Consider the following 20,057-nt stretch of genomic DNA (forward strand, 5'->3'; position numbering starts at 1 on the left):
CTGCAGGAATCTGAGCAGGGCATGAAGGATTCTGATTTAGGTGTTCACAGGCTGATGTGTGAAGAATGGACTGAAGGTGGCAAGGGCTGCTACAGGAGACTGGGAGGGAGGTGGCTGTGACATTGCCCCGGGGAGAGAAGGTGGTGGCTTGGACTGGGTAGAAGCCATGCATCTGGCAAAAGGTGCTCTCATTCTGGGTAGATGATGCAATGGAAGGAACAGAACTTCTTGAGTGTAAGTGGGCAAGCAGTCAAGAGGTGTTTGGACTGAGCAATAGGAAGGACTAAGCAGCCATCCTTTTGAGCTGGCGGAGGTGAGGCAGAGTGCATTTGGGGGATGAGCCATGGCGAGGGTGGCACAAGTCGAGTTTGAGATGCCAAGTGGAAGTCAGTGCAGATGCCTAGTTTACAGCTGGGCATTGAGTCTGGCACTCAGTAAGTTGTCCAGACTGGACATAAACCTCTGGGAGTGATGGACGTGTAGGTGGAATTTGAAGCCACAAACCTGGATAAGGTTAGGAGAGAGAGAAGGTAGACAAAGAGAGGAGGCAAAGAGGAAGAACCAGTGAGGCGAGAAGCATGAGGGTGTAGAGGCCTGAAACACACAGGGAAGGTGCTTCCAGGAGAGGAGAGATCAGCTGGTCACAGGAAGTCTTTCCTGCCCACTCTCATAAAAGGCAGCACCCCCTCCCCCCTCTTTTTAACTGTTTCTGTTCACTGCTATATTTCCAGCACAGAGTGTGGGTGCTCAATAAATACCTGTTGAATAGGTAAGCATATGCATGAATCCACACCTCTGCAAAGCCCCAGTGCACATGCAGCACGGAGCTGCCATTCTGGCCTCCTTTACAGAAAGCAGAGATCAGGTAGGATCTCTGTAGCAGCCCTTGCCACCTTCAGTCCATTCTTCACACATCAGCCTGTGAATACCTAAATCAGAATCCTTCATGCCCTGCTCAGATTCCTGCAGTAGCCCCTCCACAAGGAAAAGCCAGACTTGGCAGGGACCCTATGATTCCCCATTGCCTCTCTGACTACATGTCCTCTGTTTATCTCCAGCCCCACTGCTCAGCAGCCTGAAGTTTCTCACACATCACACCCTGTGCACTCTCCCGGCTCAGGGGTTGGGCTCCAGTTGTTCCCATACCTGCAATGCACTTTCCACGGATTTCCAAAGGACTGTACCCTAATGCCCTCAAAGCCCCTCATTTCAGGGCGCCCCTCATTTCAGTGGCACCTCCCTCTTCCCTCGAATTTCTCACTGACATCCACTCAGGTGGGAGCTCTCCTGGGCCAACCCATAGGACCCAGGACAAATGAGCCTCAGACAAGCACTGCAGTGTGGAGGTTGGTAGGACCTAGATTGGACACAGGTTCATCCACCAGTCCCCAGAAGACTGTCCACACCTCTACATCTAGTCATCTATCCACCTGTGCATATAACCACTCCTTTACTCACCGTCTACAGTCACTCTCTTGTCCATCTTTCCATCCATCCCCATCTAGTCCTCTGTCCATCCATCTGCTAGGGTGACGAAATTCCCAGTTTGCTGCAGACTGCCTCAATGTTAGCCTTGAAAAGTCCACATCCCGGGAAACCCCTCGGACTCTGGAAAAATGGGACAGTTGGTTGAGCCATCCGTTCACCCAGGGATCCCTCATTGCACCCAAAAGCCCAAAGCCCATCTGTACCCAACCACCCACCTGACCTCCCTGGCCATCCTCCCCCTGGAAGGCAGGCAAGGCCCCGCCCCATCCCTGGCCCCGCTCCGTGCCCCGCCCCTCCCGGAAGCCGCTGCCAGGGATCCCGGCGCCCTAGCAACAGCGCTTTTCGGGCGGCCCAGTCCACGAGCCTGGCTCCCGGTGCGAGCCAATAGCGAGGAGCTCCGGGAGCGAGGCGCGGGGGGCGGGGCTCGGCGCGGCCGCCGCCATCTTGATGGGAGAGAAACAATAGGACGGAAGCACCGCGGGACGGGCTGAGGCCGCAGGTAACGCCCGCCTTGTCCAGCCTATGGTTCTGCCGCCCCGGTAGATTTGGAGGAGGGTGTCTCCGGGCCTTTCGGGGGTGAGGTCTCTGGTCGTTAGGGTTGTCCCCGGGTTACTTGGGGAGGGGCTCCCCTGCGATCCTGGGGGCGGGGAGATCTCCCCGGGTCTTCATGGGGCCGGATATCCCCCGGTCATTTGAGAGAGGCATTATTTCTTCAGGTTACTGGGGGGAGAATATCTCCCCTGATTTTGAGGGGCAGAATCTTCTCTGGTCATCGAGGGGGTCTCCCGGGTATCTTGGCGGTGCAGGATCTCCCTCCGGTCATTGAGAAGGTTTCTCCAGGTCTTTGTGGGGGAAAGATTTCCTGGGTCATTGCTTCCCAAGACAGCGGAGTCCATGGGCTCCTGGGTTATTGGGGGGGGGGTTCTCCTTGAGTCTTTGGGTGGAGGAGCCAGCCCACCGCCTCAGGTGCTGTTTACCTGGGGCCGGCAGATGTGCAGCCATTTTGAGCGTTGAATGCCAGTTGGGCCTGTCAGCTGGTGTCTGGTGAGGCAATCTGCACATCTTATTATCCAAAAAAGTCCTAAAATGGATCAGAGGACGGCTTCTTTAATAGTGGTAAGCTTCACCGTGGGTGGAGCTTTCATTTCTTTCCTATTTGCCTCCCATCCTAATGATTTGTATTAATCGGTTTCCTATGTTCCTATGTTAAGGAAGCTGCACTAGCAGAAAAATGAGTCCAAACGTTGTGAAAACAAAATGTAGAAAACAGTAAAACCTAGTGCCCTTAGATACAGGACTAGTTACTGCTTGGAATGAAACATTTTGGTAGTAAAATTTACGTGAAACAAGAATAAAATAAAGTCTTAGGAAATAATAGTTTTAAGAAAAAATACTGAAACTTTTGAAAAGCGTTAAGAAAAATGTTCCAGTTCACCAGTTCTATGATTTTTTTTTTATAAAGCGCCATGATTACAGTAATTTGATGAACTCTAGTATTTAAAATATTTGCAGTGTTTGCATTTTTAGCAGGGTTACATTTTAAGTGAACTCAGATGCTTATTTACATCGGTTGCTGCTGTGGAGTTTGCGTAATTGCATCCTGTAACCTGGTGTTAAGTATTTAAAGAGAAGTTTCAGGGTGGTGGTGGTATTGTTTTAATTTTAGCCGCTTTCAGAATTAGAAGCCAGCAAAATGAATACTTTATCATATTTCATATAAAAAGTCAGTTAAGAGGCGCCTGGGTGGCTCAGTCTGTTAAGCATCTGCTTTCGGCTCAGGTCATGATCCTGGAGTTCCTGGAACGAGCCCTGCATCATCTCATCCATTGGGCTCCCCACTCAGTGGGGAGTCTGCTTCTCCCTCTCCCTCTGCCCCTCCCCACTTGGGTTCTCTCTTTCTCACTCACTCTTTCTCTCAAATAAATAATCGTAAAAAAAAATAAGTAAAAAATAAAAAGCCAGTTGATCTCTTAGTAACTTTTTCTTTGGAGAAAAAGTCAGTTGAACTGTTAACTGTTATTCCAACTGATATTTGCTTTGTAACTTTAGAGTAGAATTCACAGGAATTGTTAGAAATCAAGTGCACGAGAACCAGCACCAGAGTTGATATAATTGTAAAAACCACTTTAGCAGATGTAATAGAATTCTTTTGTGCTTTGGAGCTTCACAAGTGACAGAGCAGTACACTGTATATCATCCCTGTGTGTGTCCGAGCAGTGGAATGTGGAAGGAAAGAAGGAGCAACTGCTAACTGAACCTTAGCTCATCTCCCTTGCAGAGGGGTGCCAGAGCCTTCTGTAAGCACTGGAGATGTCACTGGTATCTAGGCAACAGGGTTGAGCCTGAGCCCCAGAGGCCAGCTTGCTGAGGTGAAAATTTTCCATTGTTTGGTTCATAAAGAGGATGCTCTGGGGAAGAATTTTCCCTTTAAGTGAAGTTATTTTACCTAGTGAGATAATCGCCCTAACAAATTGAACACATTTTTATACAGTGGAAGGTAAGCAGATGATTTCTCTTGTGTGATTACATTTTAAAGCATGTTTTTGTTTTTTAAATAATTATATTTTTGTCTGTTTGAATACTGAGTAATAAAAGTAATAAGTAGTATGATATTTTGCAATATATTCTGGTAGCAAGAAAAGGTCCTTTTCCCCAAAAATTGAATTTACGCTTCACCTCAGAGTTTGAAGGAAAAGACAGTCTCCTAAGCTGATGAACAGTTGGTTTGGGTCTGTCATCCATCACCAGTTGGAGTTACCAACCCCTAGTTGATCTTGTTTCACTTCACTGCCTGTCTCCCCCCATCTTAAAAACAAACAAACAAAACCCGAATTTTTTAGGTGGCATAGCCCCAGGATGTATTTTTTTCCATAAGTATTTCATTGAGCTGCCCATTGTATCTACAATACCATTAGTCTGCCTAAAAACCAATGATAATACCTTTTTTTCCCACCTAAATATCTGGTTATGGTCAAATGTCTCTGGTTTTCCTATAATTTTTTTTACAGTTGATTTGTTTGTATCAGGATCCAAATAAGGTCTGCACATTGCATTTGATTGAGGTATCTCTCTTGTTTCTTAAATTTATATAGGCTCATTGTAATTGTTTTGTTGAAGCAGCTGTCATTTATCCTTTAGGATTTCCCATATGCTGGCTTTTCCTGATCACTTCCTTTGCTTGATACCTTTTGACTATGGTGGCTGGGTTTGAAGGGGTCGCTCCTGTATATCTTTTCAATGAAGATGTGAAGGCTTTGCCAAGGCTCACTCATAACTGAGCCCCAAACTATGAACTCTGAGGTCTGTCAGGGACCTAAAGGGCCACACAGTGCAAGACCCTCCTCTTCCCTCTGTATTGTGTAGTCCAAAAACTAAGAGCCCTAGATTTTCCATGTGAAACTGGGAGGAGAGTCCGTGACTTCCAGGAGGGTGTAGATGTTCTCTTCTGCCTCTTTGTATCTTTACAGACCTCCTTCTCTCACACTGACCTTGCACCCTCTGCTCACAGGCAGTTCACACCTATGGGGGCCCTGACGCAGTGTTGTTCTTTCTTTGCACATTACTCTTAGAGTGTCTTCTGTCTTCCCTTTATAGGTAACCCCCAAATCTGTTTGCAGGTTAGGTTCACTCAAGCTTCAATCCCATTGCTCCCAACTATCTGCTGAATGTTTCTTGAGTGCTTGACCATCCCCTTATATTTAAGTGTCTGTAGCTCAACTCAGTGTCTTCTGAGCTATTTCTGACTTCATGAACCAAACATCCTTGTTCTGACGTGGGAAGGCTCAATATCTGACTCATCCCTCTAATTTGGTTCCCTGTATTGGGTTCTGAAGATAGGGTCCACAGGTGCCCGCGCCCCAGTCTGTAGAGTTCAGTGAGGGCTGCGTTTTTCAGCAGAGGCCCAGAGATGTCTCAGATTTTCCAGGGGGTCAGTTACTCCTTGAAGGGTTAAGAACAGTGTGGTACACCTAGCCACCTACCAAATCCTGTTTCTCTACTCTCCCCCCTTCCTTCCTTAATTCCCTGTGGGGGCTGGGCACCAGGCTCTCTGGGTACCTTGAAGAAGGCAGGAGAAATTTGTGCCCTGCTGAGTGTGCCACTGAGTGTGGGAGGTCATTCCAGGTGGGACAGGTGTCTGGAGAAGGCAGCCCTTGTGTCTTGGGGGCGCCAGAGCCTAAGAGCTGTCAGGACTCTTTCCCACCTCCCGCCCCAGGGATGAAGGAGGAGAGACCCTTGAGAGAAGGAAGCCCATTCTGGGAGAGGCTGGAGACACCAGCTTGGTCTTGATCCTCATGGCCTCCTAGAGGTTGCAGCTCTGTTGGGGGCGCTCTTGCTATCATCTCCTTCCTCCTGCAAACTCCCAGGCTCGGGACTGCGGAGGCAGTGTTACCTCCTCCTTCTCTTTCACCTTTGGTTTTGACATCTTCAAATAACCAGATTCTAAATTCAGGAGCCCACAAAGTTACCTGAAACATGGCTGTGGTATAACATGTAACAGAGTAGCTTGAGAGCTTTCTAAGCACTCGCAGTTTTTCTTAAGAAGCTTAAAATTTTTTCTTCTCTCAAACCTCCTTTTTCACATATGCTTCTAATGTGTATAAGAATTGTATCTCTTTGTTTGCTCCTTAAGTAAGAATGTAGACAGAAGACCCCAGCAAATGCTGGGTCCTGCTCCCACTGTCCCACCCATGGCGTTGCTGTAGAGATTGCTGGGCGTCTGTGAAGCCAGGTTTTCCTTTTCCTCTCTGCCTGGTTAATTTTCCCTACGGAAAATGTCACCACCCTGCTCCACAATCCTTGGTGGCTCACAGGCATTACAGGGAAGAGTGAAACAGTGGGTGCAACCTCTATGCTCTGTCCCAGCAATTCTTCTACTTCTAAGGAATTTTCCTTCAGAAATACTTCCACAAGAGTGCAAAGACGGCTACAAGGACACTCATTGCATTATTATTGTAATAAACTAGTGTCAGTAGGGAAGTTAAAAATACATTATGATTATGTGTGAATAATATGCTGCCTTTGAAAGGAATTTTGTATAGACAGAGATATGGCTAAGGCATATAGTTTAGTGGGGAAAAGTGGCAAAACAGAACAAATGTTGAATGATCCTACTTGTATGGGAAACCAGAGTAGTCCAATTCAGAGAGACAGAAAGTTGAGTGGTGGTTGCCAATGGCTTGGGAGTAGGGAGACTGGGCAGTTATTATTTAATGGGTGCAGAGTTTCAGTTTGGGAAGATGAAAAAGTTGTGGAGATGGGTGGTGGTGATTGTTGCACAACACTGTGAATGGACTCAGTGCCACTGAACTGTATGCCCCAAAATATCTTAAAAAGGTAAATTGTATGTTGTGTATATTTTATCACAATTTTTTAAAAAGGTGAGAAAAATAAAGCTGATTTTCCTGGGCGGAGAAAAGCAAAACAACACATACAGCCTGATCCGGTTTATGTAAAGAATAGAAAAGCGTATGGAAGAAAATCTGCAGGAGGAAGAGACCCCAAACTAATAATGGTGGTCATTTTATCATACTTGTAACCAGTTTAAAGATCTGTGTCTTTTTTAAAGGCTAGGCAGGTTGTCCCGTGGCACTCTGTTCCTCTGCCTGCCGTTGAAGCCTTCTCTCTTCACTCTCCTTCCAGGAGCGCAAGCTTCGTATGCCCTTATCCCCTCGTATTGTCGGGTCCCTCTGTGACCTCCATCTCCCAGTGGACTCTTTGGAGGAGCTGTAGGGCAGAGGACACCCAGGCAGGAGGCTAGATGTTTTACTCTTGTTTCTGCCTCAGAACACCTCTGTAAAACTGTACCATGCCTGGTTTATAGATGAAGACAGGCAGCAAGAGGAGGTAAAGCACCATGTATACCCCAGGACAAGGCAGGCCAGAATTTGCTGGAGAGATTTAAAAGGATTTTTTGATACAATTTAAAAGTGTATAAACTTAGAGAGATGTACTTGGAAGTTGACTTTCCTACAATATTTATTATTTTTAATTGCACATACACATTTAGTTATCTAAAACAATGTATTCCTTTAGAAGTTAGACTTCTTTACCCACATATTTCGAGAATTAGTTCTGTTCCAATTTGTCTGCGTGCATCTTTGCTCTTCTCATAGCCACATTTGGAGGTGCTTTCCTCCTGAGCACTTCATCTTCCCCTCTTAGTGGTGGAGATGTGATATTATCACTGGACCCTCTACCCGGAGCTGGTTGTGGTCTCTTCAGTGTGACCCTGTTACTCTGTTACTGTATTGATTTTTTTTTTCTATATAACAGCTTTACTGAGCTATAGTTCACATACCATATAATGCTTCCCAAAAGGAATCCTGTATCCCTCATCCCCAGTATAGCTCCCCTCCCCACTGGCCCTTCAGTCTTCCTGAAAGTCTCCTCACTTTGACCTGTTTTAAAGGCCACCACTACACTTGGTTAAGCCCTGAGGATGGAGGGAGGAAGCAGGCTCTTCCTGCTGTTTCTTGTGGTGGTCTGCCCCAGAGGTAGTTGGCTTGGGCCCGGGGAAGCTGTAGCACATTACCATTTTGCCATTTTACATGGAAGGTTGGAGGGGAAATGAGGACATCTTACCCAGAAAGACTTTGTTGGGCATGACTGTCTGTAGTCCACATCCAGCTCAGATGTACCTTGGATTCATTTTTCTGTTTATAGACATTTTCTCCAGTCTTTTTCAAGATTGTATATTTGTTTTTTTGTGTTTTTTTTAAGATTTTATTTATTTATTTGACAGAGACAGAGCGAAAGAGAGAACACAAGCAGGGGGAATGGGAGAGGGAGAAGCAGGCTTCCCACTGATCAGGGAGCCTGATGCGGGGCTTGATCCCAGGACCCTGGGATCATGACCTGAGCGGAAGGCAGACGCCTAACCTACTGAGCCACCCAGGCGCCCCTGTGTATTTGTTTTTAGTGTAAATTTTCATAAATAGGGTTCTCTTCTAATTGAAATTATCACTAACTCAGTCCTGCAAGTAAGGATTAAGCTATGGTGATGCACCAGCATTATCAGTATATGGTGGCTAAAAGTTAATATTCTGATAACAAGAAAGAGTTTTTGAATTTCATGCCACTAAGATGCCACTTAGTTAAGATCGAAATGTTTGGGAGGATGATAGCTCCTAAATATGGTCTCTAGGTCAAACAGGTAGCAAAACACATGGTTAAACAAACAAATGGTTAAACAGAAAGGTTGTACCTTGATTTGATTTTTTTTTTTTTTTTAAGATTTTATTTATTTATTTGAGAGAGAGAGAATGAGAGACAGAGAGCAGGAGAGGGAGGAGGGTCAGAGGGAGAAGCAGACTCCCTGCTGAGCAGAGAGCCCGATGTGGGACTCGATCCTGGGACTCCAGGACCATGACCTGAGCCGAAGGCAGTCGCTTAACCAACTGAGCCACCCAGGCGCCCCTTGATTTGATTTTAAATGTTCGTGAAATGTAGCTGTTGCTGAAGTTATATGGTTAGCACCTACAGCCCCCTGCCCACGGGAAGATAGAAATAACAGCTCCAGTAGCTGCTCATGGGACCCTCACTATGCTAGGTCTTTCACCTGTGTTCTTTTCATTCCCAGGATGATCTCATCCCACTCTGGACTAAAGGGTTTCAGGCTTTGGGTTGTTTTTGAAACCCTTGTGGCTTGGAGGTGGAGTTCCAGTACCTGCTGTCATAAACTCCGTGGGATAGCTGGAGTCAGTCTGGGCCTCTTGGGCCTCTTCTGTTTGCTTTCTATTGCAGAGAATTCACAAAACTTTCTTTGCACTGCTGGGTTTGTTGGCTCATTTTAACTCTTCTTGTGAATGTATTTAACTGAAAGTCATAATGGATCAAAATGGGAGATCATTTAGTAGTAGTCTCTCTACGTATCCATCCATTTATCTTACTTGGGACACTCATACGTGTTTTAGAAATTGAGTATCCAATCCCAAGCCTAAGGAAGATTAAAATATTTCTTTTAATGAAGTAGGATATGTTAGAAACCAGGAAGACAGAACACTTGGCTGGTGCTGCTGTTTCTTCTCCAGGCTTTTCTATCCCCAGCTGCACACTCAGAAATGAGAGGCCCCATGGACTGTGCGAGTCCCGTCTTACTGTCTTGGGGAACATAAAAATCTTGCATCTCCCTTCAAAGCTTATTTTATAAGAATAGTAGATTATTTTTGTTTTACAAGTGTAAGACTAACTCTAGATAATGAATTTTTGCTGTAACCCTTCTCCCTGCCTTTTTATCTGGGATTGAGATCCCAGGCCTATACAACTTTGGCGTCATTGCTAAGGCTGCAGCAACATTTGTCTTAGGATTCACCTAGCTCCAAGCCTGCCAGCTTTCACTCTGATGCCCATTTGTTTAATGTGCTTGAAACGTGGTGTCTGTGGATTGCACCTTAGCTCATTGCTCCCCTCTCATGAGCACGAAGTGATGCTAAATCTCTGTAGAGGTCTCGCTTGAGCTTCTTTTACAGTGTGCTCTGTGGAGGTGTGTGGACCAGCACCTGTTGGTTCTCATGCTAAACAGAAACAGACTGTTCCCTTGAGGGATTGCCTAGAGTTATCCACCAAAGGAAGAGGAAGGGTGGATATAGTGTATTTGACCACCGAAGGTATATTTTTATGAGCTTGAACAACCTGACAGGAAAAACATACACCACTACTAAACCATTTAATTGCACATTGCTGAAGATTCAGTGTTCCTAAATTAGTCAGTTCTTAATGAACATTTTCAAGTTTTCTGCTTTTATGCTCTACTCATGTAAAGCAGTGAAAGGTGTCCTTCCATGAACAGTGTCTGTTCTCTGAGGTGAGTGCCTCTGGAGGAGAGAGAGTGAAGTTGGTTGCCAACTCCCTGCTAATTGTTTGGGTTTTTCTTGCTCTGTGTACTTATCAGAGAATATGGAAATACAAGTGTCTTTTCCCCAGGTCCTTTGAGCTGCCCCTGCCCTTTGTTGGTACCTGTGCTAGGCCTTATGGGACAGACACAGCAACACCTTCCCGGGGTTGCATGTCAGGGCCTGTGGGTTGATTGGGATGCTGCACCTCCCTTGGGAGGCCAGGGGATGACTGTAAGCCTCAGATGCAGGGTCCTGGAGCATTTGGAAGAGTGGACCTTGCAGAGGTGCCAGGTGGCAGCTGACAGACTCTGGGCTCTGAAATACTGATGGATGTGGCCGGCAGGTCTAGGGCAGGTGAGGGCTGGCAAAGGAGGGGACAGGCTGCTTCCCTTCCAGGAATGGTTCATCTCACTCTCAAAAGAGTGTTTTTACTTTAAAAATACTGGAGGCTCTTTGTCTAGAGCCAAAGAAAGGGAACAAAGAGGTAAGATGTCAAAAGTGCAAGTGCCCCATTGGCCTTCCTTCCCAGTCCTTAGATGTGCTCTTGAGCGACTGAAGTCACTGCCCTTCTCACAAGCTGGGTGATTCCGAAGGAGTCAGCGTTTGATGTGCTTCAGAACTGTGGCTGTGTTTGAACTTGATTTCCTCGAAATTTGTAAATATTTTGCTATGCTTTATTTTGGAAAGAAATCTCCGGGTTTCTGGAGGATGACTGGCAAATGGCATATGTTGTGACCTGTGCCGGTGTCAGGAATTTCCTCACACGCGTATCTCATTCCTTTCTGGCTGGTCATGGAGGAACCCCAACTGTTTGCAGAGTGGTTTGTGATAAAGGCTGCCAGATTGGGGGACGCCTGGGTGGCGCAGTCGATTGAGCATCCTACTCTTGGTTTTGGCTCAGGTCATGAGCTTAGGGTCCTAGGATTGAGCCCAGTATTGGGCTCCCGGCGTTGGGCTCAAGACTGCTTGAGACTTCCTCTCTCCGCGCCCCTCCCCCCGCACTCTTTCTCTCTCTCAAATAAATAAATCTTTAAAAAAAAAAAAAGGCTTCCAGGGCTGCCTGGGTGGCTCAGTCGTTAAGCGTCTTGCCTTCGGCTCAGGTCATGATCCCAGGGTCCTGGGATCGAGCCCCGCATTGGGCTCCCTGCTCTGCAGGAAGCCTGCTTCTCTCTCTCTCACTCCCCTTGCTTGTGTTCCTTCTCTCGCTGTCTCTCTCTCTGTCAAATAAATAAATAAAACCTTAAAAAAAAAAACAAAACCAAAAACTTCCAGATTGGTGCTGTAAGCTGGGCCACTTCGCAGACCCTTGAGGAGAATATTTACCCGAGTGAGAGTTTGCAAGGCCCTGGAGGAAATTGCGCCCCCTGGACACAGGACCTGGTGCAGTGCAGGACACACCTTGATCCCTCCATCAGCAGGTACAGCACTCGGGGTGCTGGCCTAGGCAGGTTAGGGCTGCCTGGATTCTGTGGCTGCCCATGAGGACTGAATCATTTTTGGCTCCCTGTGTTTTTAAGAGGATGAGTTCGTAAGTCTCATCTGGTTTGGGAGCCAGCTGGGAGATGAGTAGGGGTAAATATTGACTACATGCAGAGAGCATATAATCTTGCCTAAAGCCAATGAATGGACCATTACTTGTTGGCACAAGGGAGAACTGTGACTCAAGGTAGGAAAGTCCCTCAAATTGAGACCTCACGGCAATTTCAGCTGCAGTGTGAGGCAGTCACTTCTGTATGTTTCTGTTGTGTATGTTTCCTATAGGGTGGTGGGAGTCATAGACTGCACCAAGGAGGAGACTGGAAATGGAGAATTGCCCTTGAAAGAGGGGTAGTGGGCTTTTTAAGGAGGACTGAAAATTCTTAGTGTGTGTATGAAATACATTTAGTTCTTTATAAGAAAATGTGATATTCTGATAAAGAGAACATGTGACACCTTAGAATTAATAATTTCAATTTCCTTGAAGGAGTGGCACTACAGTTTTAGCTAGAAAAAGCTTTTTTTTAAAGATTTAATTTGTCAGAGAGAGAGCGAGCGCACAATCGGGGGGAGCGGCAGGCAGAAGGAGAAGCAGGCTCCCCGCTGAGCCAGGAGCCCGATGTGGGACTCGATCCCAGGACCCTGGGATCATGACCTGAGCCGAAGGCAGACGCTTAACCGACTGAGCCACCCTGGTGTCCCAAGAATCAAACCAGTTTCTAATTGAAGGAATTATTAACAGTAGGGGTACCTAGAAAACAAAGGCATTTAGAGGTGCCACTCAGACATCTCTATCTATACTCAGACACAGTATCCCGTTGTGACAGCAATGTTCTAATGTTTCTGTAGAAAGGACACACAGTTTTTTTGTTAGTCCTTTTTCTCTGGGAGTTTCTCTCTCTCCTTCTGTGATAATAAGCCTGATTAGTCCTTGTAGTGCTGGTTGGGCCAACTCCACCCACTGGCCCCAGGGGTGGGCTCAGGACTTAGGTTTGACCAATAGCCACCCAGACGTCCCTAGAAAAAGCTTTTTAAGTTGCTAAAACTTTGTAATTCTAGCAATGTAACTCTGATGAACATACCACTAGGTAGGCTGAAAGCTCCTTCTCATTTCCTTCCATCTTGGGACCCACTAGTCTTTCATTCCAGAAATCTGATCCGAGGCAGAGAGATCGGGCAGTGTGGTCATGCTGGTGGTTCTAGAGAGGAGAAGCATCTGAGAGGCTGCTATTTCCCTTACAGAAAAGCTTGTCTGGATTTTTGGAACAGAATCTGGCGTTTTATTTGTCCCTCGGCGTTGCGGGAGGGATCTGCGTTATTGTGGCTTTAATGAAATAATTTCACCTACAACTTAAGAGCTTTTCCTTTATTAAAACTAGAATAAAATGTTAATGAGGAAGAAAATGAACACCCAGTGTTGGACCACAGGCATCTGTGTCAAATCGATGCAGAGCTTCTGTGTCTGGTCTCTGGCTCTGCTGCTTTGGCATGGGAGCGGGCGGTCAGACTCCCTGCCAGCCAGCCAGGCTGCAGCGCCTTTGAGGTTAGGACTGTGATTCCAGCCATTCTTAACAGTAACTCTTTCATCTCAGGCACCTGTTTTCTGTAGTGAGGGCTACCTTTTATGGTGACCTCCTGGCACCTCAGTACATCCATCTGTGAGGGAGATAATCATGGTGTCTACTCCAGAGGGCTGTTGTAAGAGCATGGGCGTTACAGAATAGACTAGCTGCTCCATAAATGGCTGCTCTGGCCTGTAGTCCGTGGCATGGTTGTATCCCATTGTCACTAAAGCTTGAGGAGTTAGTCACTTCCTCCTCTGGTCTTCCAGTGCCTTGTACACGTCTTAAGGGCAGGGTGGGTTTGGGTTGTTATCCTCACTTGTTTACATGTGGTCCACCTTCCAGGTTCTCCATCATGGAGTGGAGTTCTGAGCACACAGTGTGGGCTAGGGCAATGCTTTTTTGTGGATGAGCCTAAAACCTTCCTGTTTAGTCTCAGTGAATTCTTTTATTTTTCCCCCTAATATTTTCCCTCCCTATTATAAAGGTAACATATGCTCTGAGTTTGAGAATATTTCAAGAAGTTTGGGACATTTAGCCAACTCAGAGAAGGGATAACAGTCTTACCACTTGGTACAGGGCAGATCTAGGTTTTGTGCTGTCTGAAGTTTATATAATATAAATATGTATAATTTATAAATATAGAATTATAACTGCCATCTTTAAACAGAAGAATTTACAATGATGAAAACAAGTAGGTAAGAAAGTGAGTATTTGTTTAGATTGAAAAAAGAAATCAGAAGTTCACATTTCAAAAAGCAGACAAATACTACACCTGCAGTACCTTTTCCCCCTACATTCTGGGGTGGCGTTTTGACTGCCTCTTCTGTGTCAGCAATGTTCTACTGTTGTTTTTTTTTTTTTAAACGTTTTTTTATTTATTCATTCGAGACAGAGATAGAGAGAGAGAGAATATGAGCAGGTGGAGAAACGGAGGGGGAGAAGCAGAGGGAGGGGGAGAAGCAGGCCCCCCGCTGAGCAGAGAGCTGGATGTGGGGCTTGATCCCAGGACCCTGGGATCATGACCTGAGCCAAAGGCAGACGCTTAACCATCTGAGCCACCCAGGTGCCCCTGTTCTACTGTTTCTATAGAAAGGACACACAGTTGCTCCCCTAGGCTGATGCCCATCTGCTTTCTATTATTGACAACTTAGAACACTTTATTTAAGCTTCACAATTCATCTATGCCACGTAAATTTTTAGGATTGTTGTCAAATTTGGGAAACCTGTATCAAGTTTCTTTCATAGGTGATCTGGGAGACTTCAAGGCATTCAACATTTTTAATGCAGTGACTACAGGGCTTTGGGAGGGGGCAGGCAGCCATGACCCCTGTGAGTAGCTGGTACTTTGTTTTTAGTTTTTTTTGTGTGTAGTAAAATATACGTAACATAAAATTTATCATTTTAACCATTTTTAAGTATATGATTCAGTGGCATAGCTGGTACTTTTTGCTAGTCTTTTCCTTTGTAATTCTTTGGACCTAGTTCAGACAATATAGATTTTATATCTTCTTTCACTTAAAAAAGGATATCGTAAGCATTTTCTCAAATTGTTTAAAAGTCATAAAATTGATAAGCAAACTTATAATATCCTGATAGTCTGTCATGCACTCTTCTATTGCTAGACATGGGAGTAAGTACTTTCACAGTGGGGTGTAAGAGATGTCTTGATGGGGGTGGGGCGTGCCTGGCTGGCTTAGTTGGTGGAGTGTGCGACTCTTGATCTCAGAGTTATGAGTTTGAGCCCCACATCGGGTGTATAGAGTACTTAAAAATAAAAGCTTTTTTAAAAAGGTGGAGGGGGGGATGTCCTGATGGGGCTTAAACGCTGTGGCACGCTGGTGGGAGTTTGATGCCCTATACCCAGATGGGTCAGTCTGGTCAGCCCTTATCCTTGGTGCCTCCCACAAGGCAAACATTGATAGCTTTCCTCTTCCTTCCTGGCTTTATTTTGCTAAAACTCCTTTTTGTATGTTCATTTTGTTACCAGGAATTAATGCCTCATCTGTTACCCAGCTTCCTGGTAAGTCCAGGTCATGTGAGGAATGATTTTCCTTCTGCATTGTCTTGCTAAGACAACTCATTTAAAGCTGGATGGCAGACCCACCAGTGTTGCTGAAGGAGGCCTTCAGCAGAGACTCAAACCAACCCATGGCCTTTCTTTGCTTTGCCTGCAAAAGATTGGGATGGTTATCTTTTATTTTTTATTTTTTCTAAAGATTTTATTTACTTGAGAGAAAGAACACAAGCAAGGGGAGCGGCAGGCAGAGGGAGAAGCAGACTCCCCACTGAGCAGGGAGCCTGATGCAGGGCTCGATCCAGGGACTTGGGGATCGTGACCTGAGCTGAAGGCAGATACTGCACTGACTGAGCCACCCAGGCGCCCCAGGATAATTATCTTTTAATGATAACTTTGCAACCTGAAAACCTTGGGTGTTTGGGATGTGAACTCAGTACCAACACATAATTTCTGAATGCTAGTGAGTATATTTGTTTTAAGCTATGATAGAATTTTAATCTTCTTGAGCCTACATTTTTTTTAAGTAATCTCTAAACCCAGTGTGGGGCGTGAATTTACAACCCTGAGATCAAGAGTCCCGCTCTCCACCAATTCAGCCAGCCAAGCGCCCGGGGACCACATTTTTAAAGTTTATTCTTGAATGACCATTCTTTTCTTGCCTGATTTTCCGCAAGAGAGAATTTTCCAAGAGATTGATTGTCATTACATTAAGAGCTTAAGCTTTGTTTACATGAAATGTTTCCATATTACCAGGTCCCAGATGAGTGTTCATGTGCAGGGTCCTTCATTTATACTCCCCAGTTAATGCAGACTTGATAGATGGGGAATTATAAATGCAAAATTAACACCAGTCAGTGCTCAGAATATATTTGGTAAAGTGTGTTGCATGCCTCATTTTAATAATTGTACTCACTGTATGATTAGTGTGGGTTTGGATAATTGCCATGGGTGCCTTTTGAGTCTTCTGTTGATCTGTGTGCAGGTTTTCATGACACAGTAGTGACTTGAGGCACATCCTGTGAAGTAACTACTCTGTGCTGGTGTTCTGGACTTTGGAGATTTTAGCAGTGAACAGAGCAGTCAGAAATCTCTGATTTTATGGATTTTGTTTTCTGGTGGGGTCAGGATGAGGGATACAAAAAATAAGACAAATAAGAAAACATATGGTATGTTAGATGGTGGTGGTAAGTGCTAAAGAGAAATAAAGCAGGGTTGTATAAGGGAGTGTGGACAGGGAGGTATGGCACTTTCAGATGGGGTAGCTAAGGAAGACCTCATTAAAGAAGTTACATTTGCATAAAGAGCTGAAGGAGGTAAGAGAGTGAGCCAAGGGGATAGAGTGTACCGAGCAGAGAGAATGGCAAGTGCAAAGGCCCTGAGGTAGGTATATTCTAGGCATGTTTGAGAACTAACAAGGAAGCTAGTATAATAGGAGCAGATTTGATGCTGATTTTTCTTTCCTTATGGGTTTTACAGAAAGGCTTATTGGACCTTTATATTTCTCTTCTGCTTGTTTGGGTGTAAAGGATGCTTTTGCTTTGACTTTACAAGAATTGAAAAAGATAATCATGCAACTGGTAGAAGTCTGCTAGTATTAAGACCCTGATAAAAACTAGGCTTTCAGAATGAGCAAATGGCTTTAGATTTAGCAGTGGGTGTCATGGATTTATGAGGGAAAACATGGCTGTCTCTGAAGGTCTGTACCATCTGGGAATGCCTTCACAGGAAGGGGGGAGGGGGGAGTCCTTACTTTGACCAAGATGGTGACCCAGGCATCTTGGCAGGAGTGACTCAAGATGCTCAGTGTGAGGCAAATGAGCCCAGTTAGAATGTATGTATGGGAAGGTAAATCTCAACCAAAGCATTTGTATATCAAAGCTATTTAACAGCTAATACAACCTTTTTAAGTCTAATTTGTTTCTGCCTATTAAAATAATATGTACTTATGAAAATTTGGTATATTAAAAAGTGTACGAAAATTTTTTTTTCTTTAAGATTTTATTTATTTATTTGAGAGAGAGAGATAGTGACAGAGATAGCTAGAGAGAGCACAAGAGGGGAGGAGAAGGAGAAGCAGGCCCCCAGCTGAGCAGGGAGCCCGATGCGGGGCCCGATCCCAGGACCCTGGGATCCTGACCTGAGCCGAAGGCAGACGCTTAACCGACTGAGCCACCCAGGCGCCCCAAAAGTGTACGAAAAAATTTAATCCCTCTATTGAAGTATAATTTATATACAATAAGACTTATCAATTTTAAGTCTAATTTGATGAATTTTGACAAATTTATGCAGTCCTATAATTACTGTCCCAGTCATAGTGTATAACTTTTTTTTTTAAAGATTTTATTTATTTATTTGAGAGAGAGAAAATGAGAGACAGAGAGCATGAGAGGGAGGAGGGTCAGAGGGAGAAGCAGACTCCCCGCCAAGCAGGGAGCCCGATGCGGGACCTGATCCCGTGACTCCAGGATCATGACCTGAGCCAAAGGCAGTCGCTTAACCAACTGAGCCACCCAGGCGCCCCATTTTTTTTTTTTAAGATTTTTTTTTAATTTATCTGACACACAGAACGAGAGAGAGGGAGACAGAGAGCAAGCACAAGCTGGGGGAACGGCAGGCAGGGGAGAAGCAGGCTCCCCGCTGAGCAAGGAGCCCGATATGGGGCTTGATTCCAGGACCCTGGGATCATGACCTGAGCCAAAGGCAGACGCTTAACCAACTGAGCCACCCAGGCACCCCTATCTGCAATATTTTAGAAGCTGAGAATATTAAGGCATTGTTTCCAGCAGATCCTTAAACCAATTTGACAGATTTAGGGAGATGGACTGTGGAGGAAATCTGTGTCCTGTCTTAGGATGAATTATATTGTTTTCCTTACCTGTTCGTAGTTTCATGGACCAATGTGAGGCAATGTGGAAAGCTAAAATAGATGCTAAATCTGAAGGCAGTATTTTATGGTTATTCCCCCTCTCCCTAGGCACAGGGTCCACATATTTTGCATGGACTTTTCAGTAACCACTAATACTCCAGGATTCCTGGGAAACTTGGGCCTTAGACCGCGGATGTTTAAAAATCGTTGAGAGATCCCTCTGCTCAAACCACATGTGGGACAGAGAGAGTAGCAGGTGAAAAAGAGCAGGTGTTTGGGGCATTTTTCTTCTGGCCAGGTTGAGGCCACTAGAGAGTGAGCTGATCTGTGTGTAATCCTTTGGAAGTTTGATCCTTCATTTTCCCACAGAGATGCAGCCTATAAGGGAAGCTAGAACAGAAGCTCCACTTCTTCATCTGCAACCCCAAATGTGAGAAATATGTGGTATGGTGAAGCCATACTTATGTTCATATTGAGAGACTAAACATAATTGAAATAAAAGAATCACAGAGGGGCACCTGGGTGGCTCAGTTGGTTAAGTGTCTGCCTTCGGCTCTGGTTATGATCCCAGGGTCCTGGGATCGAACCCCAGCATCAGGCTCTCTGCTCAGCAAGGAGTCTACTTCTCCCTCTTCCTCCGCCTGCCATTCTGCCTACTTGTGTGTGTGTGTGCACGTGCGCTCTCTCTCTCTCTGTCAAATAAATAAAACCTTTTTTAAAAAATGAAAGAATCACAAAATAGGACTTACCTTATTATGTGCAATGCAATGATATTTACTCTTTTTTCCTATTTGATTAAAACAAACTACTAGTTACCGCTTACTAATTGTATTATACACCCACACAGTAGAGGTCTGCTCCATGCCTCTCGTCTCCATTTTACAAACCAGAAAACCGGAACCCAGAGGGAGCCAGGGACTTGGAGATTTTCTCCAAGCAATTGAGTAGCTGAACTGGGACTAGAATCTGGCTCCACCTCACTACAGGGTAATCAGTTGTCTCCCTAACTCCACCTCATATTTGGCAGTTTCTTCTGTCATCAGCTTGTCTCAGGCGAGGGTTAGCCTTATTTTTCTTGCCTCTCTACCCAAGGTAATGATGATTCTCCAGGGAGCAATGTCCTGCGGACTGCCAGAGTCAGGTGCTGGGGGGAGGGTGGCAAGGTGCCACATCATACCCGGCAGCTAATGAATACACTGAGGACCTGGGAGGAGGAGATGAAGACATTCACCTGACCTTTTGGCCTCCAGCCACACCCATACACCCCATACTCTAGAGAGTTGCCATGAAGGACCAGTTTTTGTTGTAGATTTTTTATTAGGGTAGGGATGGGTAAGAGAGATACCTGGAGAGAGAGATTTTTCTACTTAATTGAATACACTTAAGGAATTTTGAACAGAGTTGGAAAGGGATTCACATTGGTGTTACCATTACTCTGACGACTAAAGCAGTTTATACTTTAAGGAAAGGTTTGGATTGTGTTTCTAAAGCCTGGACCATGAGGAGCGTCTTGTACATTGACAAGTAATTATGGTCCCTCGTTTGTTTTTGGGTACTGGGAGACCGACTGAGTCAGTACAGTAGCTTTTCTTTGGTATTGCTCTTACTCCAGAGGTCTTCTCAGTGGATTAGTATGAACTAGTCTGTGCAGACCCTAAGGAAGGTCTGGTGTGGCCAAGTATCTCAGAGCTCCACCTTCTGGAGAGAGTCTGGAATGGCTGGAATGTACTCATCCTTGGAGCTTAGAAACCTTCTCAGCACATGCCCTCCTGAGGGCTTCTGTGATGATGAGAAGGTGGTGCCAGGAGAGA

The 20,057-nt window shown here is 45.3% G+C and overlaps 1 protein-coding gene across 1 annotated transcript in view; it reads left to right on the top strand.

The window, feature by feature from the left end:
- The first annotated feature begins 1,906 nt into the window (after positions 1-1,906).
- IP6K2 (inositol hexakisphosphate kinase 2) overlaps positions 1,907-20,057 on the top strand; it is a 29,935-nt gene continuing 11,784 nt past the window's right edge. The window contains exon 1 of the mRNA XM_021686933.1: positions 1,907-1,987. The gene's annotated coding sequence lies outside the window, so the exon portion shown is untranslated. The remainder of the gene's footprint in view (positions 1,988-20,057) is intronic.

The sequence above is a fragment of the Neomonachus schauinslandi genome, chromosome 1, assembly GCF_002201575.2.
Source record: "Neomonachus schauinslandi chromosome 1, ASM220157v2, whole genome shotgun sequence".
Taxonomy (NCBI): domain Eukaryota; kingdom Metazoa; phylum Chordata; class Mammalia; order Carnivora; family Phocidae; genus Neomonachus; species Neomonachus schauinslandi.